The following is a 19,833-nucleotide window of genomic DNA, read 5'->3' as shown; positions in this document are numbered from 1 at the left end:
TAACATCTGCCCCATTTCAGCCAGAAGGGTTACTATTTTAACCTTTAACAAAGTAAGTTCCCTGTTTGTCTTTTAAAATACTCACCTAATTTCCTGGTCACCAGAGACTTCTTCAGTGAAAGTAGGGTCTTTGGTTCCATGATGGGCACCAAATATGATGACCAAGTATTTTAAAATCAGCCGGAGTCAAGAAGTTGGTATAAGGGAAAATACTTGATCTTTATTCTTTGCCAGGGTGAAGGGGAATGGCTATACCAAGTGAGAGCAATCACAATACCAATGCAGCCAGCAGTGCCTCTGGCTCTCACACTCCACCCACCAAATCCTCTATGCAATCTCCTATACAACACATCAAACTTGCACAGGGAGTGGGGGGGGGGCATTCTTTCTCCAAGCACATATTAATACAGTATTGTCCAATTGCTAATTAGCCTCAAGTGCTCCAGACCTCAGTGCTAGGACTCAAGAGCTTCAGCCCATTACACAGAGGCAAGAGGATAAACCATGAAAAGGTCAGAAGTTGAGAGGATCTGTATTAACAAAAATGACTTCTATCCCTACCCTTTATGAATGGGTCTCATTCACTGATCAATAGAGCTTGAGTTCCTCGAATGCCAAACCCTCTAAGGGCAGGTGCTGGTAGACTTATAGCCTTTTAACATTTTTTGGACCTTAGATTGGCTCAGTGATAGGGGGCTCTCAGACAACTCAACATTCCTGAGCCATTTGAAACTATTCTTCTCTTGGGCCCAGCACCTTCTACTACAGACTCAAACACATATTCACCAGCCAGTCCTTGCCCCTGTGTCTTATACTGTTCCCAAAGTTCCCTGTTGTAATGGGCTCTCAATATCTGCAAGGTTCCTGATGTTTCTAGGAGACCTCCTTCATTTTGAATCATTTTATTCAGCCCTACATGTGGCAGCCTTTCTGTGCCCCATAATTATACCATCGCCATGGCAGACTTCTGCCCTTGATGATGATTCCTGATCCAGGTCACAAGCCATCCAAAAAATTCCATGGGACATTCACTCCTATCACCTCATGAGGCATCCATGCTTTTCTAGAGAAACACAACTATACCATCATCCTAGACCCTTCCGCCCCCGATGGGGACCCCTGAAACTGATGCCAGACCTTATGCATCAGTTGAAACAGGTTCTGGCTTTCACTAGGCTGCATTTGGAAGAATAATGCAATCAAATATGAATTAGGCAAGAGAAAAAATAGGGGAAATGCATTTCAGATGTGGTCCGGGAAATGTGACTGCCTTGTGATGCCATTTGGATTTTGGATTGCAGCTGCCTTCTTTCAGTGATTCACAAATGCCTTTATTGAAACCTAACAGATGATGGTCTAATTGTGTCCCTAACACCCTGATAACCTGTTCTCCCATTAATGGTCACCTATTAACACAGGAAAGTTGTTGTGACTCATCCTGGCACAAATCTGTTAATGTTTCTTGGTTATGAAATTTGAAATGTGAGCACTTAGCTATGAAGAGATTAAATTATTGGGGGCACATTGCAGGTAGCTAAGTGGCATACTAGAGAAAATGCCAGATCTGGGGTCAGAGAAACACATCTTCCTCTGTTTCCCCTTTTTAATAAGATATCTTCTTCTAGAGTTACAGTGCAGTCATGTCTCCCATTCTACCAAGAATATCCACAAGATCAGCTTTTCCTGTTTGTATTAGTACCTCTAATCTTCTTAACCACATTTTATATATTTTTGTAGAGACATAGGAGACAGTAGCTTTAATTGATGACTCTTTTCTTAGATTTTGTACTTTTTAAGACATTGCTACTATGAATTTTTATATTATAGCTACTTTCTATGCCATATTTAGTTACTATATATATGTGTGTATGTGTGTGTGTGTATATATATATATATATATATATATATATATATATATATATAGAGAGAGAGAGAGAGAGAGAGAGAGAGAGAGAGGGAGGGAGGGGCAGTTTTTTCTCTTGTTCCCTTTTCAATTTAAAGGTTTTTATTAAAAAATCAGAATAAGATTCCAAACAAATAAATTTGGAGATTTAGTCTTCCAAAACCTACTCTTCAAGTATGTGTCACTGTTTTGTGGTTCTTTTTCAATTACCTGCTCAAATTTTTCATTTTTTCAGTTATAATTAAAATTATTTTTAAATTTTAAAATTTAAAATTAAAATTATAAATATTTAAAATGTTTAGAAAGCTTCTTATGTAACCATACTTATCCTGTTAGACACATCTCCTTTCCTTTTTTCATTAGAATTAATTATGCTTGTTGTCTTCCAAATTCCAAAAAGAATCTCCCTTTTAGCTCCCCTTTTAGAGTTTTAGGTAATGACATTCTCCCTATATTTTTTATTGAACTAAAAAAAAACCCAAACAAAAAACCCCAAAAACTGTTCTCCTGTTCTAAAGTCTAGGATAAATTTCTCACCATATCAATGACTCTCCTTAACAATCAGTAGGTCTAAGATCACATGTTCACTTCTTTATACGTTCCTGTCGCTTCTACTTTCCCAGAACAGACACTCCTTGTTGATTTGAAGGAAGTGCTTCATATTTGGGATGTTTGATATGGAAACAGACAAGGAGATAAATGATGGTGTCAGTGAACCACTAGGGCAAGCCAAACATGGGGATGTGAGGAAATTTGCAAGGGTAAAGGAAATTGTCCCTGGGGAGTTAATTAGTTAATCAACAATCATTTATTACATGTTTACACAGTGCCAGGCATTGTGTTAATTACTAGGATACAAATAAAATAGAGGAAAACACCCCCTTCTCCACTCCCTGGTCTCAAAGAGCTCATGGTCTAATGGAAGAGTGTAAATGTTTCTCTTGACACATAAAGGTATGTCTGGCAAGAATATGATGGAGGGTTGGACAGTAAATGTTCATTTCCTTCCCAGCTGAAATCATAAAAAATTTCTTCCAGATCCTATCCACCTTCTGAGAGTTGTTCACTGAGGTTTGCTATGTCTTAACTGGTCACCCACCATAGTTCCCACTTACAATTCTTCTCTCTTTCTCCAGAAAGATTCTGGGAGTTCCCTTGTCGGGAATTTCAAGAGACACGAAATCCAGGTAGACATGGTGACCATTTAAAGAGACTCTGGAAGGAACAAGCATTCACCATTTTTGCTTGAGGTGCTCAGTTCCGTGACTGGATCAGTTAGGGCCTTCAGTTTCTACCACATCACCACCTCTGGAAGGCCCATACTCTTCTCTGTGCTGCTGCTCCTGTTTCACCTGATCAACATAAAGTCTTCTTACCTCCCTCATTTTCTGCTCAGCCTCTACTATCTCTAGAAACCTTTAGCCCTTTGCAAGCTCTCCCTTAACTTCTGCAGTTTCTCCAAGGCCTTGGCTTCCTCCTTAGATCTCATAACATCTCAGGTAGCTAAACTCTGGAAGATGAGCATCTGGGGGCAGGGAGTAGGCAATAGGTGCTGAGTGCTAAGGTACTGAATAAGGGAACAGACTCTGGGGTCTATACAAAAATATAGGGCTGCAAGATCATTTGTTCTCTGTGGGGCAAGGTGGAATGGGGCAAGGGGCATAACCTATGGCCATGAGATCAGAGGTTTATGGGGCCATTTCTGGGTTTTTTTTAATAGCTTTTTATTTTCAAAATATATGCATGGATAATTTTTGACATTCACCCCTACAAAATCCTGGGTTCTAATTTTTTCCCTCCCTTTCCCCTCCTCTTCCAGTCAGCAAGTGATCCAATATATGTTAAACAAGTGATCCAATAAAGGTTGGACATTTCTCTATACACATTTCCACAAATATCATGCTGCACAAAAAAATCAGATCATAAGGGAAAAGATGCATATCTGGGTTTTATGGATTATCATTCTACCCTTTCAGGAAAGGGAAAAGACCCTAGTAACCCTGGTTGTAATAGGAAAGCTTTGGAAAAAAGAATTAGACATGAGGCTCTGAGCATTGGAATCAAAATGGCAGCAATTAGATTTGGCCAGTCAGTTTGCCCCGGCTCCCCTTAGGATTGAGTTGGCAATCTCCAATCCATTGGCCATTTATTAAGTATCTGTCATGTGCCAAACACTGGGCTAAGTACGTGTTGCTGATACAAAAAAGGCAAAAACAGTCCCAGCTCCCCAAGAATTCAGAACCTAATGGAGGAGGCATTGTGCAGACAATTCTGTACACAGATACTGACGGGTTAAATTCTAAGTAATCAATCCTGGAAAGTACCAATATCCAGGGGGATTGTAAGAAGGCAGGACTTTGAGACTTAAAAAAAGATAAGAAAGTCCACCAGAGATGAGGAGGGAGGGCATTCTGGACACGGAAGAGAGGCAGTAAAAACACTATCAGGAGATAATGGTTATGTTTGGGGACCATTGTATCTCAAAATACACAGATAGGGCAAAATGCAAGAAAACTGGGAATACAGGATGGAGGAGGTTAGGAAGGTTTGAGAAGTTCAGCAGAGCTTATATTTGATCTTGGAGCAACAGGAATCCCTGGAGGCCAAATGAATGGGGTGGGGAGGGGATCAGATCTGGTCTTTAGGAAAATAATTTTGAGAGCTGAGAAGAGAATGCACTGAAGTGGGGAGAGACTTACTTCAAATGTCCCCTCAGGATAAACCTCCCTGTCAAGGGCTTAACTCTAAAGTGTGATGTTCAACCCCACAAGCTAATGCAAACCAAGGCAGATAGGCAGGGATGAACTGGGGTGTGGGGACAAGGGGAGAAGGAGAGGACTTTAGTCTTCCCAGATCCCTTAGGAATATCTCTCATTCTTGGCTCAGGTCTTCTTTTCTAGAAAAACTTAAGATCCTTGCTTCTCTCCTCTTCCCTAGGTAGCCTCCTGCTCTGCTTTTCAATGCACCTTTTGCCACCTTTAGTGACATGTAGAATATAGTATATATTTGTCAATAAGATATACATATATATAACTTTATAACATTCTTCAGTCATTAATGCTATGGGTGAACAAAAATTGAGAAAAGCATCCAGCAGACAAAGAAAAAAAAGGAATTTCAATGGAAGTCTATTGGACTCTCTCCTTGCAGCGCTGGGCAATTCCATTCTTCCAGTCTGAGCTACCATGCAAGTTTCTGGTTGAGATCCAGACCTGCCCTATGACTGGTGTACAGTGGTAGGCAATTGTGTGCTTTAGATTGAGCTATGGTGGTCTCTAAGGTAGTTTGCAAGTCCCTCCGGGTAATATTCAACTCCTCTTGCCTGCCAGACCTTGAGAAATGGGCAGAACCAAGGGTGAAGCTTCTTTGGGGCTGGAAAAAAAAATAACCCATCCATCCAGTGTGTTCTGAGCATAACTGCAACTGTTAAAGTAGAGTTTAGCAGAAGCAAGTAACTCAAGCCAATTACTCTGGTGCTAATTAATGAAGCACATGCAGAGTTGCTCTGATGAAGGTCTAGAACACTTTGAGAGTAGCAGCACTTGCATTTTTCTTCAGCCAGGAGGCCCACACATATGGCAGCCTATGTGTAGTAGGAGTCCAACACTGATGGATTCCTCATCCATAAATTGGGTTGCGTCCTGCCACCAGGGTGGTCAGTTCAGTCTGGGTGAAATCAACAACAAGCATACAACTAGAGAAATATAAACTGCAAACAAATTAAATACAAAGTAATTTTGAGCCAAAAGCCTTGACAATTAGTATAATTAGGAAATAACTTAATGGGGTATGCTGGAGTCACATCTAATCTTCAGGCACCCATTGTTAAAATTTCAAAGTGAATGTTTACACCTCAGAATCAGCAATCCACAAATCAGGGCTTGATTGATTTGTTCATTGTCTGGATATAAGAAAATATTAGGAATGCACATTATCTTTAAAGTTTATATACATTATATACATTTTCCCTTCTAGAAAACCTGAATTTGTTAACCATTCACTAGTAGATATTACTACATGTAAAAAGCAACACATGAGTTGTGACTATGAAGAGTTTTTTTTTTCTTTTGGAAAAATATTTAGATTTTTATTAATATCTTTTGTCCTTGTATCACTTAATTTCTAAATATATCCTCTTCGGTGAATATATTCCTCTACTTAGTGAGCTAACCTTTGTAACCAAAACACAAAAACAAATTTTTTTGATGATGAAATTGGGGTTAAGTACTTGCCCTGTGCCATACAGCTAGGCAGTGTTAAATATCTGAGGCTGAATTTGAACTCAGGTCCTCCTGACTTTAGGGTCGATGCTTTATTTGCTGTGCCATCTAGATGCCCCACAAACAAAATTTTAATGGAAAGAAAGGAGAAAAACAGTTCACCAAAGCTAATAAAGAGATCAAATCTGATAGTGTCCTGCCTCTACAAATAATGGAGTAAGATAAATTGTTTCATTTTTTTTCTTGTGACAAGTTTGGTCATTATATTTGCACGCATTCAAAATGGTGGTTACTGTTTTTTCCATTTCCATTGGGAATATATTGTTGGGTATATCATTTAATTGGTTCTGCCTACTTCACTCTACATCAGTATATAGATAGATAGATAGATATAGATATAGATATAGATATGTCTTTTCATATAAGATTCTCTGTATTCTTTCTACTTATTTCTTAGGATGCAGTAATATTCCATTACCTTCATGTACCATAATTTGTCTAACTATTCCTTAGCTGATGGAAATCTACTTTATTTCCAGTTCTTTGCTGCCATAAAAAGTATTATGAATATTTTGATGTATATGGGACTCTCTTGGATCTCTGGGCCAAAAAGTGTCACTTTCTTAGGAACAAAACTCTAAATTGCCTCACAGAATGGTTGTACCAATTCGCAGGAAAAACTAACTTTTTGAGAAGTGGAAATGATAGAAGGAAACATTTTAGGCATGAGAAACAGACTTTGGCAGGATACTGACACTGAAAATGGAATGTGGGGGGGGGGCAGAAGAAGAAAATAAGAGAAGTCTGGGCAGAGACTTGGGAGACATCCACAGGGAGTAGGTTTGATCTAAATGACAATCCGACTAAAGAGACTGAGAAAGAATTTGTCAGACAGGAAGAGAACAAGGAGAGAGCAGAGTTAAGAAAATCTAGAAAGGAGAAAGAAAGAAGGACAGGGCTATAAGTAGTATCTAATACTGCTCAAAGAGGAAAGATCAAACAAATTGTGGTTTAATGTGATGGGATATTATTATGATACAAGAAATAACAAGCAAGATGCTTTCAGAAAAACCTGGGAAGATTTACATGAAGTAATACAAAATGAAATGAGCAGAATCAGAAAAACATTGTATACAGGAACAGTAATATTGTAAGGATGACCCACTGTGAATGATTTAGCTATTTTTAGCAATATAATGATTCAAGTAAATTCTGAAGGACAAATGGTAAAAAATATTATTCACCTCCAGAGAAAGTATATAGAAAAAGAGAGAAAAGTCAAGTAGATAGAATACATAGGCCAGGAGTCAGAAAAACTCTTCTTCCTGAGTTCAAATATGGTCTCAGACACTTACTAGTTGTGTGACTCTGGTCAAGTCACTTAAACCTGTTTACTTCAGTTCTTCATTAATGATAAGAGGAAAAGGGATTAAAATATAGAGGATAGTATAGAGTCAAAGTGATTTACCAACGGATTAAAAAAGAAGGAGGGAAGATAATGTACAGAGTAATGAAATGATGTGGTCTGGGGAAAATAGAAGGGTTAGAAGTCATGGCAAAAATAAAGAAAAAGAACAAGATTAGGGGATGTGTTCCGGGGAAAAAATGAGGTGAAGGGTTAGAAGTCATGGCAAAAATAAAGAAAAAGAACAAGATGTAAGGGGATGTAAGGACATCGGAAAGATTAAACGATGAAATATTTTGATCAAACAAAGGAATTAGGGAGATTCATAAACCAAGTGGGGCCGATGGGTGAAGACATCAGAAGTATGATTATGTCTGCATGCTGCTAAGGTGGCATGGGATGGTAAGTCATAGGAAGATAAAAATGCTTGAGGAACTATCATGAAGTTTTTAATATGGGGTTAAGTGGGGGAGAAAATGACTGAATCAGCATTAAGGAAGTAAGCAGAATGTCCTAAGGGTCCACAGATGATATCCACCAAGATCTAGATTGAACAATAAATATATTTATATAGCATGGATCTCAAAGGAAGAGATGTAGAATGATAGAATTTGAAAGCAGCAATGAGGAGAAGGAAGTATTCCAGCTCCTTCATCAGGACCATTCAGGGGCTATGATGGACGGGCCACCAGGTCTGGAATAAGTGGCCAGGGATGCATTGCCATTAGCAGAAAACCAGATCTTAGTAATGGAGTGAGACTGATCAAGATCCTCCCTCAAAAGCCAACCTTTCATTTTACAAATGAGGAAGATGAAGCTCACAGTGATAAAGGCACTTATGGAAGGAACTATGGCATAATAGAAAGAGTGGTGGCTTTAAGAAGAGCTGGGTTTTAAAAATCTGATATTTTGCCTTAATAGCTGCATTATGTGGAAAAATAATTTTATTTCTTGGAGAATCCATTTCTTCGTCTGTAAATGAGAATATCATCAAAAAGGATGCAAATACTAATCAAATATCAGCTATTACTATTGCTATTGTTATTGCTCAAGGTATCACATGGATAGAAAGGAAAAGAAACAGGATTTCAGCCTAAAGCCTCTGATGCCATATTCAAGTGCCTTTAAAGTCTACAGTTCTAGGGGGCTCTAGAGGTAGCTCCTATTTCCTCCCTCTTCCTCCCTCTCTGTCCTCACTTCTCTCTCCTTTCCTCTCTCTCTTCCTTTCTTTCTCTCTCTTCTTCCTCCCTCTCTCCTTGCCTCTCTTTCTCTTTCTCCTCCTCCTCCTCCTCTCTCTCTCTCTTCTTTTCTTCCTTCCTTACAGATGAGAAAACTGAGGCTGACAGAGATTAAATTATTTGCCCTAGTAAGTGTGGAGTCAGACTTCCAACTCAGATAGGGCTTCTTGCCTCCTGGTGATCCCCCTTCACAAACACCCAGGTATAGAACCAGAGAGCCCCTCTCCCCAAAAAGGCAGGATGGGATCATAAGTCCCCAGAGCACCAGATCTAGCCCAAGTTCCTTTGAAGTGAAACAACCCTGCAATAACAAAGCAGGAAGAGAACCAGTTGGACTTTTCAGCTCAAAGAAATTCCATGTGCTAGATTCTGTGGCTTCAGTTTTATGACTGTGGGATAGCAGTTAATTTGCAGAAAGCACTAGCATTCTGTGTTATGGTAGATTGCTTCCAGCCTTCTGATAACTGGGTCCTGGAGCCTCAGGGCATCCCTGAGCTAAAACCAGTCCTAAGGATAGGATCTTTGGAGGTTACTCTGAGGGAGCCACCCAAGGGAAACTTTTGGTATATTCCCAGCCTAAAAGATCAATCATCAATCATCAGCAAGCACTATTGGAGCAACTCGCATCTTGGGGAAAGGCCAGACTGGGAATTGGATTTCAGAAAAGATATTGTCTCACCGCACTCTTCTACCTTTAGCAGAGAACTAAGCAATGAAGGCAGGGAGAGAACAGGAGAGCCATATTCTGTCTTCATGAAAGTCTTTATCTAAAAGCACAGTACAGAATCTTGCCCTATAAGAGTACCTTAGAGGGTAAGGATTATTTCATTTTTGTTTTTGTATTCCCAGAGCCTAGCAGGATGAGGCACACTGTAAGGACTTAATAAATGCAGGTTGATTAATGGTGTCATTTTGAACAAGATAAAGAGCCTCTAGAAGTTTACATCTTTTGGGGGAGACCTACACATACATTACATACATACATGTGTGAGACAGTGACCCTTATCCAAATTAAGATCAGAGACTCTCAAGGCTAAAAAAAGAGAAAAAAAGGATTTATTACAATTTCAGAAAAAAAAGTTGACTCCCAACAGACAAGATGTCAGTAGAGGAATACAAAGCACAAACTGCAAAAGCAAGATTAGATAAAAGCCCCCCACCACACACACACACCTTTTCTCCCATTGTCTGGGGGAGTCCAGACTTACATTCTAAATACTAAATCTATCCCAGAAAAAAAGAATATTAATACAAAACAAACTCTTAATTTAAATTTCTCTAGCAAACAGCGACACACGCAGATATTCTTGGATGAGAGAACTGTTACCTGAATTCCCAAAGTAAAGGCATTGCCTTTAAAAGAAGTACTTAGGGGTAGCTAAGTGGTACAGTGGATAGAGCACCAGCTCTAAAGTCAGGAGGACCTGAGTTCAAATCTGTCCTCAGACACTTAACACTTCCTGGCTGTGTGACCTTGGGCAAGTCACTTAAACCCCAATTTCCTGAGCAAGAAGAAAAAGAAAAGAAAAAATGTGTTTAAATGCTAATTAAGAGGTGATGGGAAACAGGAGGGGAAATGTTCATTCAAGACAATAGAACATCTGCAGCTTTTTAGCTACAATTCAACTTGTAACTTCAAATCCTCCAGTCACGATTAGAGCATAGTTCAACGACATGTTCCCATGACAAGTATTCACTCAGTTTATCCCATTTATAAGTAATGTTTCAGAAAATATAAGATAATTGGCGGGAATTGGGGGCTAAGGGGCTACTAGAATCTAGGGTGGTATGGAATCAGAAAGGCCTATATAGGAGATAATGCGTTCCATGTGATGTAATATAGATTCTAGGGAAGACAGCAATGATTTTGAGGTCTCTTCAGGGGGCTTCTGTTCTAACAATAAGTCAGTGATTTTAAGTCCTCTGGCTTTGGAATCTGGCCCTGGGAAATCCCACACCTGTGAAGACTGAGTTAGCACCCTGGATACCAGCTGGAGTCAGGATAAGCAAAAGTCCTTGGTCTGTATTCTTGGTCTTTAGGGGTAGAAGTGAAGGGGATGGACACAGGACCTTGCTTCTCTTCCTCTACCGCCAAAGTGACCCTGGCTTGTCTTACTCCACCCCCTAATCCTTCCTACAATTATCTGTATACAACAAAAGATTGAGCCAGCACAGAATAGTGGGAAGGGCCACTTTCCAAGCATATGCTAATAGAGAATTGTCCAATCGGTAGTTAGCCTTAAGTGCTTGGCTGTCCAACCTCAGTGCATCAACTCAGAGTTTCAGCCCTTTACACACACCCAATCTATTCAAAAGTCTTCTGGCCTCAGGATAGTCCCACAAATCAAACTCCTGAGACAATAGTGAATAGAACACTCCTCATTTCATTGCTGAGTGTCACATGGATAATCTGTGGATCAGTGATAGCCAAATTCCAGAAACCACTCCTTGGTTCTACCTCTGGGCCATAAAATTAGCACATCTATAACACGGAAAACTAGATAAATGTGTTTCCTTGCTTTGTTCCTTTACTAAATTCTCTTGGAATTAAGACCGCTTATAACGACATTAAAATTACAATAAACTTTGCCACTTGACCAGGAAATGGATCAAGCCTGCAAATTCTTTTGAGACACCTCGAGATGCTGGTCTGTGAACCCCAACCTTTTGGGGTTCCTTTCCCAACCTCAATATTTGGTGGCCCATACAGGGAGAGTCGGGCCTTCCCTGACTTGATTCCTTCCTTGTTAAGGTAGGTTCCCCATTTTTTTCTCCCACAATCCTATAATGGGACACCCCAAGCCACTGAAAAAAGGCTTGTCTGGATCCTCTTGAGGTCCACACTCAGCAAGTTTTCTTTGACTGGGCACATCCAGATTGGGAAATTCCTTCAATTTTTGGCAAAGTTAACCCTTGTACTCTTTTTCTCTGGGATGCCAGAGAAGACAAAGTGCTATAGGATGGCTTTTGGCAAAGATGGGACAGTCCCCTTTAATGTCACTTTGTCTGCATCTCTGTGCAGACAGTCTGTGTCATGTTTGTTCTATAAGCTAGATTTTGTTACCTGGAAAGATTTAAAATGCAACCAGAAAGGAAAAAAACCCTGTATGCTATAGTTGAAATGCTAGAAAAATTTCTTTAAAAACCAAACTTTTTCTTGTGGACTTCAGCTTTGACCAAGCTGGGGGGTACACAAAAAAGTTAACTAAAATTAGAATTACAGCAGATTCTAAACATTTTGAAAGCAATGATTAGAAAGTTTGGCAATTAGTCATTTTAAGATTGTAAGAAAAATTCCTGAAACACTGGGGATAATTCCAGGAATTTACCCTATTGTGAAAGAAAAGGAAAAGGAAGAGCAAACCAGGTAAGTAGTAACATTTTGCTAATCCTTCCTTGACTCCTATCTTGTCCAGAGTCTCTTTTGATCTTTTGGGAAAGCACCTCGGAAAGTATTAATGGACCCTCTTCACTCCACTCCTTGGAGTGGTCCTGAGTGTATCTCAGTTGTAGGGATTACTAACAAGATCGATATAGCCCAAGTCCCTCTGTTTGCTAACTCTCTCTTCTCAGATCAAATTAAAACTCCAATTTTGCCTCAGCTGTACAAAGCGGGGAAGCAGCCATGGGGACCCACACAACCTTTCCCCAAATACAGTTTTGGGGAGTGGGTAAGGCTCAATGGTCAGATTTCCTGAGCCCTGGAACCTAACACTACCACTGATGGCTATCCTGGCCCACATCACCCCAGCTTTCAGCAGGTTCTGTCCAGGAAGAATTCTGTCACAGCATGGTAGTGTGAGATGAGAAAGTCAGTCAGTCTCTGTATTTTGTAAGACCACCATTCTCTGTTTTAATTGTGGATATGTATTAGCTATGTAATTTATGGAAATTTGTTTTCTCTCCACCTAGTTTTCTGATTTAAAGAGAAATAATAATTGTGTGGAAACCGTAATTGTAAAAGAGCTCAGCATAAAACATACTATATGAATGTTAACCACTTTATTGATATAATTCCTTCATATTTGATAACTTTGTGGTTTTCTAGAGTGACCAACAGATAAATGATTTCTATTTGTGTGTAAAGTAATTTGGAAATTTGTCTGGAAAATGATAGTAAAAGCAATTTTAAAGGAACTCTAATTAAAGCCCACTAAAGAGATATGTAACCTATTTTTACTGATAGTGATAACAGAAGAGTTTGGGAAATTTAGGAAAACAGAAAAGCAGATTGCCACCACTTAAAAAAAAACCTTTAGTTATCCTGAGTCAGACTTCTGAGGGCCCTGTCAGTAAAACTGGCACCTTAAGCCTTTTCCTGGCTCACAAATGAGAAATGATTTGCATGGATTGGAAAATAACCAAATTGCATTCAGAATCTAGGGAATCTCATTAAATAAAGGTAAGTCCATTTTAAAATCTGTTCTATCTCAATTTTAATGATTGTCTTGTTTTCTCCCTAAAACAAAAGGAAACTTATTTAAGGAAATAGAAACTACAACTAAGATTGTTTGGTTATTAGGAAAATTCTAAAATTGTTAAGTATTTGCAGCTATTGTCATCATGGTAAAACTAAAATTGATAATTACTGTGTGGGGGACAAGAGGTTTGAAGTGAAAGCCTCATCTCCATATATGAGATGTGCAACACCATTTCCCCCCTTGGTATCAAATAGCACTGCCACAAAAACACTAAGAATTGTTGGGTGGCAACAGCAAGCTCAGCCCTTCCTTGGGATCTCTGTCAATTCCTTTAATTTATAAACTTGCCTGTTTTATTGAAACCATCAGGGCAAGCAAGGTCATCAGTCCTGAGAAATGAGCCTGTTTAGGATTTATAGTTTATAAGAATATTAAGGCTGTATAATGATTGATTCTTTGCACAGAATAAGTTTAAACATAAAGAACATGTTAAACAAAAATCTCATGTGTGTAAATCCTGGTAAACTTTTAAAATAATGTATCTAAACCTAAGATGCAATTAGTAGAATTTGCAATTAGAGATAAAATCTCTTGGGACTGTAGTTGAATTCTTTTGAGTTTTGAATTTGATTGCCTGATCATTAAATCAGTAACCCATCATTCTAGAGGAATGCCTTCCTGAACTGTCACAGGTAGATTTCTTATCTGGGCAAGAGTTGGGAGGACAACCTCAGCCTCTGCTTATGTGGGGATCCTTCTGATTCAGTTTTCCAGTTCTGGTTTCTTGTTTCCCACCTGATTATTCCTGAGTCTGACTATAAGATGGAATTATTACTGCATGACTGCCTGTCAAAGAGATCTAAGGATGCTCTGTCTTGTCATGTATGTGCTCTCTGGCTGAAACCTGAAGGACTGTTTTGATGCTCTTATAATCATGTCCCTGCTTTTTCCTCTTGTACTAAATGTCTATAATCAGAGCAAATGGTCAGTGGAAGCCATGAGCCCAATACAAGTATCCCAGGGGACAAAATGTTTTTCTACCTTGGATCTTAAAAATGCTTTCCTTTGCATACCATTGCCTAAAGATTCACAATTTCCTTTTGCCCTTGAAGAGGCAAATCCAGGGGAATGTATTACCAACTAACATAAGCACTCACGTCCATAACATGGAGGTAGCTCAGGGCTTCCATGACAACCCCCACATATTTGGACAGGCCCTGGCTGTCCAGTATGGAGATGATATCTTAATCTGCAGCCCACCAGAGAGAGTTCTCTGACTGCAGTCATAAAAACCCTTTACTTCCAGACACCACCACCCGCCAGGGCTATGAAGTTTTTGTCTAAAGACCCACATTATCTATCAGTCTATTAAGTTCTTGGTCCATGAATTAACTCCCATCTCTCTTTTGCTCACAGTAGAGAGGAAGCAGTCTCATCACCCCCTATTCTAAAGTCTTCTGGTCTTAGGACAGTCCCACAAATCAAACTTCTGAGGCAACAGTGAATAGAACAAGCTTCAGTGCATTGCTGACTGTCAGATGGATAATCTGTGGGTCAGTGATAGCCAAATTCCAGAGACCACTCCTTGGTCCTACCTCTGGGCCATAAAATTAGCACATCTATAACACAAAGAACTAGATAAATATGTCTCTTTCCTTCTGTTGCTTTGCTAAATTCTCTTCTAATCACCATTACCATTACAACAAATTTTCCCCTTGACTAGGAAATGGGTTCAAGCCTGCAAATTCTTTAGGGATACCTCAAGGTGCTGGTCTGTGAACCCCAACCTATTAAGGATTTCTTTCCCAACCTCAACACATGGATGGAGATAGAAGATTTGTCTTGTTGAAGAAAATCAGGAAAGCTAGTCTTCAGTGAGCTTGTGTTCTCTCAGGTAGGATGTGATTAGCCCAAAGATAGATATGCTACAAGAGAAAGTGGGACAGGAGTCAAGGTTAGAGCTTGCACTTAGAAGGCTTTCAAATGCACCAAGAATTTCCACAAGGTTTTGCAAGGGTCAATGTTGAAAAATTACCCATACATATGTTTTGTAAACAAAAAGCAATAATTAAAAAAAAAAGACTTTCCCCCACAATCGTCCCAAGAGATGGGTACCCCAAGCACTATACCCCTTTATAGATGAATAAACTGAGGCTTAGGGACTCACTTGTATTTGTATGGCTAGTATCAGGGTCATAGTGTGTAGGCAGCTCTCTTGACTCCCTATGTAGCCTCTTTCCCTTTTTCTGAACCCCAGCAATCTAGGGCCATTGTCAGCTACAGCACAGGATCTTTTGAAACAGAAGCACCAGAGGGAAAAAATTGGCCATGGCACTTGTTTTTGTTGTTCAGCCATTTCAGTAAGGTCTAACTCTTTGGGAGCTCTTTTGGGTTTTCTTGGCAAAGATAGGGTAGTGGCTTGCCATCTCCTTCTCCAGTTTATTTTATGCACGAGGAAACTGAAGTAAATAGGACTAAGCAATTTGCCCAGTGATGTGCTGAGTCTGGGGATAGATTCAAACTCAGGAAGAGGAGTCTTCCAGATTCCAGGCCAGTACACTAGTCACTGCCCTACCTAGGTGCTGGCAGCATGGGATTCCAGGTTAAAAACCAGCTCTTGTGAGGCTCTCTCACCGCCGCCTCCTGCCATCCTGGGGTGAGTTGGCCCATTCCTGGCTACACTAATGAGTGGGAGAAGACGAGTGGGGAATCCATCATCACTCAATACTACAGAATGAGTATCCTTGGAGATGGGTCCTGCACTAGGGACGCCAGAGAAATGAAAATGCCATATCCTTGTGTGCACCTGGAAGGAAGCTGCCCAGCAACGCCCCCACACATGCATTCATGTAAGTTTTTGTTGGTCTTCTTCTTGAGGCAATTGGGGTTAAGTGACTTGCCCAGGATAACATAGCTGGGAAGTGTTGTGTCCGAGACCAGATTTGAACTTGGGTTCTCCTGACTTCAAGGCTGATGTTCTATCCACTGAGCCACCTAATTGCCCATACATACTCATTTCATAAATACTTTGGGCTCACTTTCCATAGGCAGGATGCTATGGGAGAATCCTATTTTCAGAGAGCTTGGAGCAAAAATGGGGAGTTAGGACACACAGAGATACATGGGAGGCTATAAAACAAGTATTCAAGATGGAGGACAGATAGTTTGGGTTATAAGACTAGGGATAGAAAGCAAACGATGGAGCTGGAATGGTCTGCAAAGTGTTTTGGAAGAGGAAGCAGAGAAAAGAAAGGGAAGATATTGCCATCACCAGGGGTAGGGAAAGGAAGAGGTGGATGGAAAGTAGGAATGGAAGGAAAGATACAATGTGTGGCATCTATACATTTGAGGATGATAATCATAATCATTTATATGACACCTTAAGGTTTTCAAATATAATTTCATATGATAACAACAAACCTTATGGGCCAGATGGTATTATTTTAACAGAGGAGAAAACCGAGTCAGAGAAAGGCTGAGTGACTTTCTCAGTCAAACAAGCACTAAGTATCTAAGACAGGAAGCAAGTTCAGGTGTTCCTGACTCCAAGAAGGGTGTTCTTGTCATGCTGTGAGGAATATTTGGCAGTATGGCAAAGAGTTAGGTGCCAGGTGGCCTCGAATGCCTAGGAGAAGAATTTAGACTCAGTGTTTTGATCTATTTGGAAGGAATAGTGTGATGTTGCTGCTGTTGGATTTTTGGGGGTAGAGTGTATGAGTATGTATACATATCTTATATATATATATATATATATATATATATATATATACACATATGTGGGTATATATACATACATGTAAAATGTACAAATATATACATATATTGCTACACAGAGGGATTTTCAAATTGCAGAATTACCACCCCCCCAGCATTAAAATGCTTCTTTTCACTTGTGATACATTTTATAGTATTCAGAATCAAGAACAAAATTCCACATTCAATATTCAGCAAGTTTTTACAGTTCAGGTAACAGTCTGATTTGTTAAAATGAGAAATCAATAGTAATTTCATTTTTGTCATACCCTAGAGAATCATTTTCCTAAAACCAATGAATTTCCTTTTCAGCTTGCCTCCAAGGAATTTGATTTTCACCTAGTCAAAGGTGATCTCTTTACTCAAGGAGGAATTTTGCCTGAGCTGATTAGTCTCTTTCCCTTTAGATACTGGTTAGGTCATCAATGAGAATGATTTTGTTGAGGTCTACATTTGGGGTACCTAAATGAAATTAGGGTTTAGTTAAGGTCTAGTGGCAGGTTTGGGGTACAGAGAGTCAAACAGAGCTCTCCTGCAACCCCCTTGGATTCGGCACAAGGATATGGCGATAAATGAGGTCTAGTAGCAGCACGAAATTCCCAATAAAAGCATTTATTGGCCCGGAGAGCTAGATTGATAAAAGAGGTTTATTATTGAGTTTGGAAGTAGGAGATAGGTGAAGGTAGAGATAAGGAGGGCACTGGACAGAGGGTCCAGTGGACAGAGGGTCCTCACATGGCTACCATGTTTGGAATCTCTGCAAAGAGGGATTCCCAGTGTGGTCCTTTTAAGTCGAAGACTTAGCTCGAGGGGTTTTGGGGTGTAGCCCCAAAGTTGGCTCAGATCCAGGTGGGGCTGGGACAGGTCCAGATCTTCTATTGGAATTCAAAGGGACCAGGATTTGTGAGTCAAAGGGTAATTTACATTAACTAGGGGGGGTTGGGAATCAAAGATTGGAATCTTTCGAGCATCAATTTTAAAAATCCAGCAGAAAGAGAAAGAAAAAGAAACCCCATTCAAAATAACTTTAAAATATGTAAATTATCTGGGAATCACCTACCAAATGACTGATGTTTACTGCTTTGTGATGCAATTTGAGATCTAATATTGCAATGCCCCTTTTATTTATAATTTTTTTATTTCTCTTTAGATTTTAAACCTATTCCTCCTGTTATTGTACTGTATACTTGTATTAAAGTATCCCCTAATTAGCTGGTAACTACAGCACTAAGTCAATAATTGAATTTAAATGATTTTAAACGACCTCAGCACAGGACATTATTTTAGAATGGATCATTAAAGATAAAAGTTTCCCATTCCGATTAGATTACACCACATTAATTTACTTTCTTAGTGACAGTTTGTAATATTAGCCTAAAAACATAAAGGATGGCAGCCACTATCCCTCCATGAGAAATCAGGGCATATCTTGAAGAGAACAACCAAAGGGAGAGGGACTAGAAAATTACAAGAATTGGTGGAAGGATTTAGCCAGCAAATACAAAAGAAACCTAAAAGAATTATAATTAACTGTCTTTGAATATTGATTTAAAGGGCTGTCAGTTGGCTCCCAGACTTAATGAGAACAATGGACAAGATAGACAGTTGGTTTTGTTCAAGAAAAACTTTCTAATAAAGATAAAACAGTCAACCTTGGTAGGTAGTGAGTATGACTAGAGGCCTTTCAGTTGAGGCTGGATGACTACTTGCCATGATCAAATCTAATTAAATTATATTCCCAAAACAATTTGAAAATAACCTAAATTATATACTTCATATCAAGTTACTTTACAAAAGTGAAAAGAAAATCTTTTAAGGCTTAGGAATCATGACAAAAATTATGAGAGGAATGTGAAGCTGATTGAGGGTTATCAATGTTATAAAACATAATAGACATTTCTATGGAAAATATACCATAGCTTCTTCCTACTTCAAAAATACTCATCACAAATTCAAGAAAATCCTTGTGGAGATATAGGGTTGGATTGCATGATGGGTGAGGTTCTTTCTGACTCTGTGATTATGTGGGTTTAGTACCACTGACATGTTGGATCCCAGATGAAGTCAGGCAGAAGCCTGATCTATCTCTCTCCATTCCCTGAGGAGTAAAAGTCCCCATAGAAAGAATAAAATTAGGTAGCTGATTTCCTTACTAGTACTACTTAACCATAGCTTTGATGGTGCAGAAACAGTGGGATAATGGGCAAAGATTTTATCCCTTTTCTCTTGGAAAAACAGGATTCTTTTCTATCTGGGTTCTTGCTCTCCACCTATAATAATGAAAAGAGCCCAGAATTTGGAAGAACAAATGAATGAACCAGGGTTCATTCTACACGCGTGATTTAGGCAGAATTTAGAATAGAATTTGAACTACTGGAAGGCTTTCTATACACAGAATCTAGAATGGTGAGTGGTACATAGTGTGGGTGCTTTTTAAATGTTTGTTCAATAACACTGAATAAATATTGTTGAATAAATGAATAATATCGTGTTCCTTCTCTGGACCTCATTTTCCTCCTCTCTGTTGAAACATTTTGGAAAGTACTTTGAAATATACCTCACAAAGTCACCAAGCTGATTGAGTAAACCTTCACAAACTAACATATATCCCAAGGAAGGCAAAGGCAAAGGAAAAGAGTTCACATCACAAAAAATATTTATAGTTGTCCTTTCTGTAGTAGCATAAAACTAGGAATAAAGGAAACCATCAATTGGGAAATAATTGAACAAATTTTGGTATATCATTGTATCCCAGAAACGATGAATATGCTGTATTCAGGAAACCTGGGACTGACTTGTTTGAACTTATGCAGAGTGAAATGAGTAGAACCAGCAGAACAATCTGCATAATGACTCCAATATTGTAAAGGATAAGGGCTTTGGAAGACATCAC

This window comes from Sarcophilus harrisii, chromosome 1 (assembly GCF_902635505.1).
Source record: "Sarcophilus harrisii chromosome 1, mSarHar1.11, whole genome shotgun sequence".
NCBI classification, from domain to species: Eukaryota; Metazoa; Chordata; class Mammalia; order Dasyuromorphia; family Dasyuridae; genus Sarcophilus; species Sarcophilus harrisii.
The sequence above is the reverse complement of the archived record's forward strand: the minus strand, read 5'-3'. Positions refer to the sequence as shown.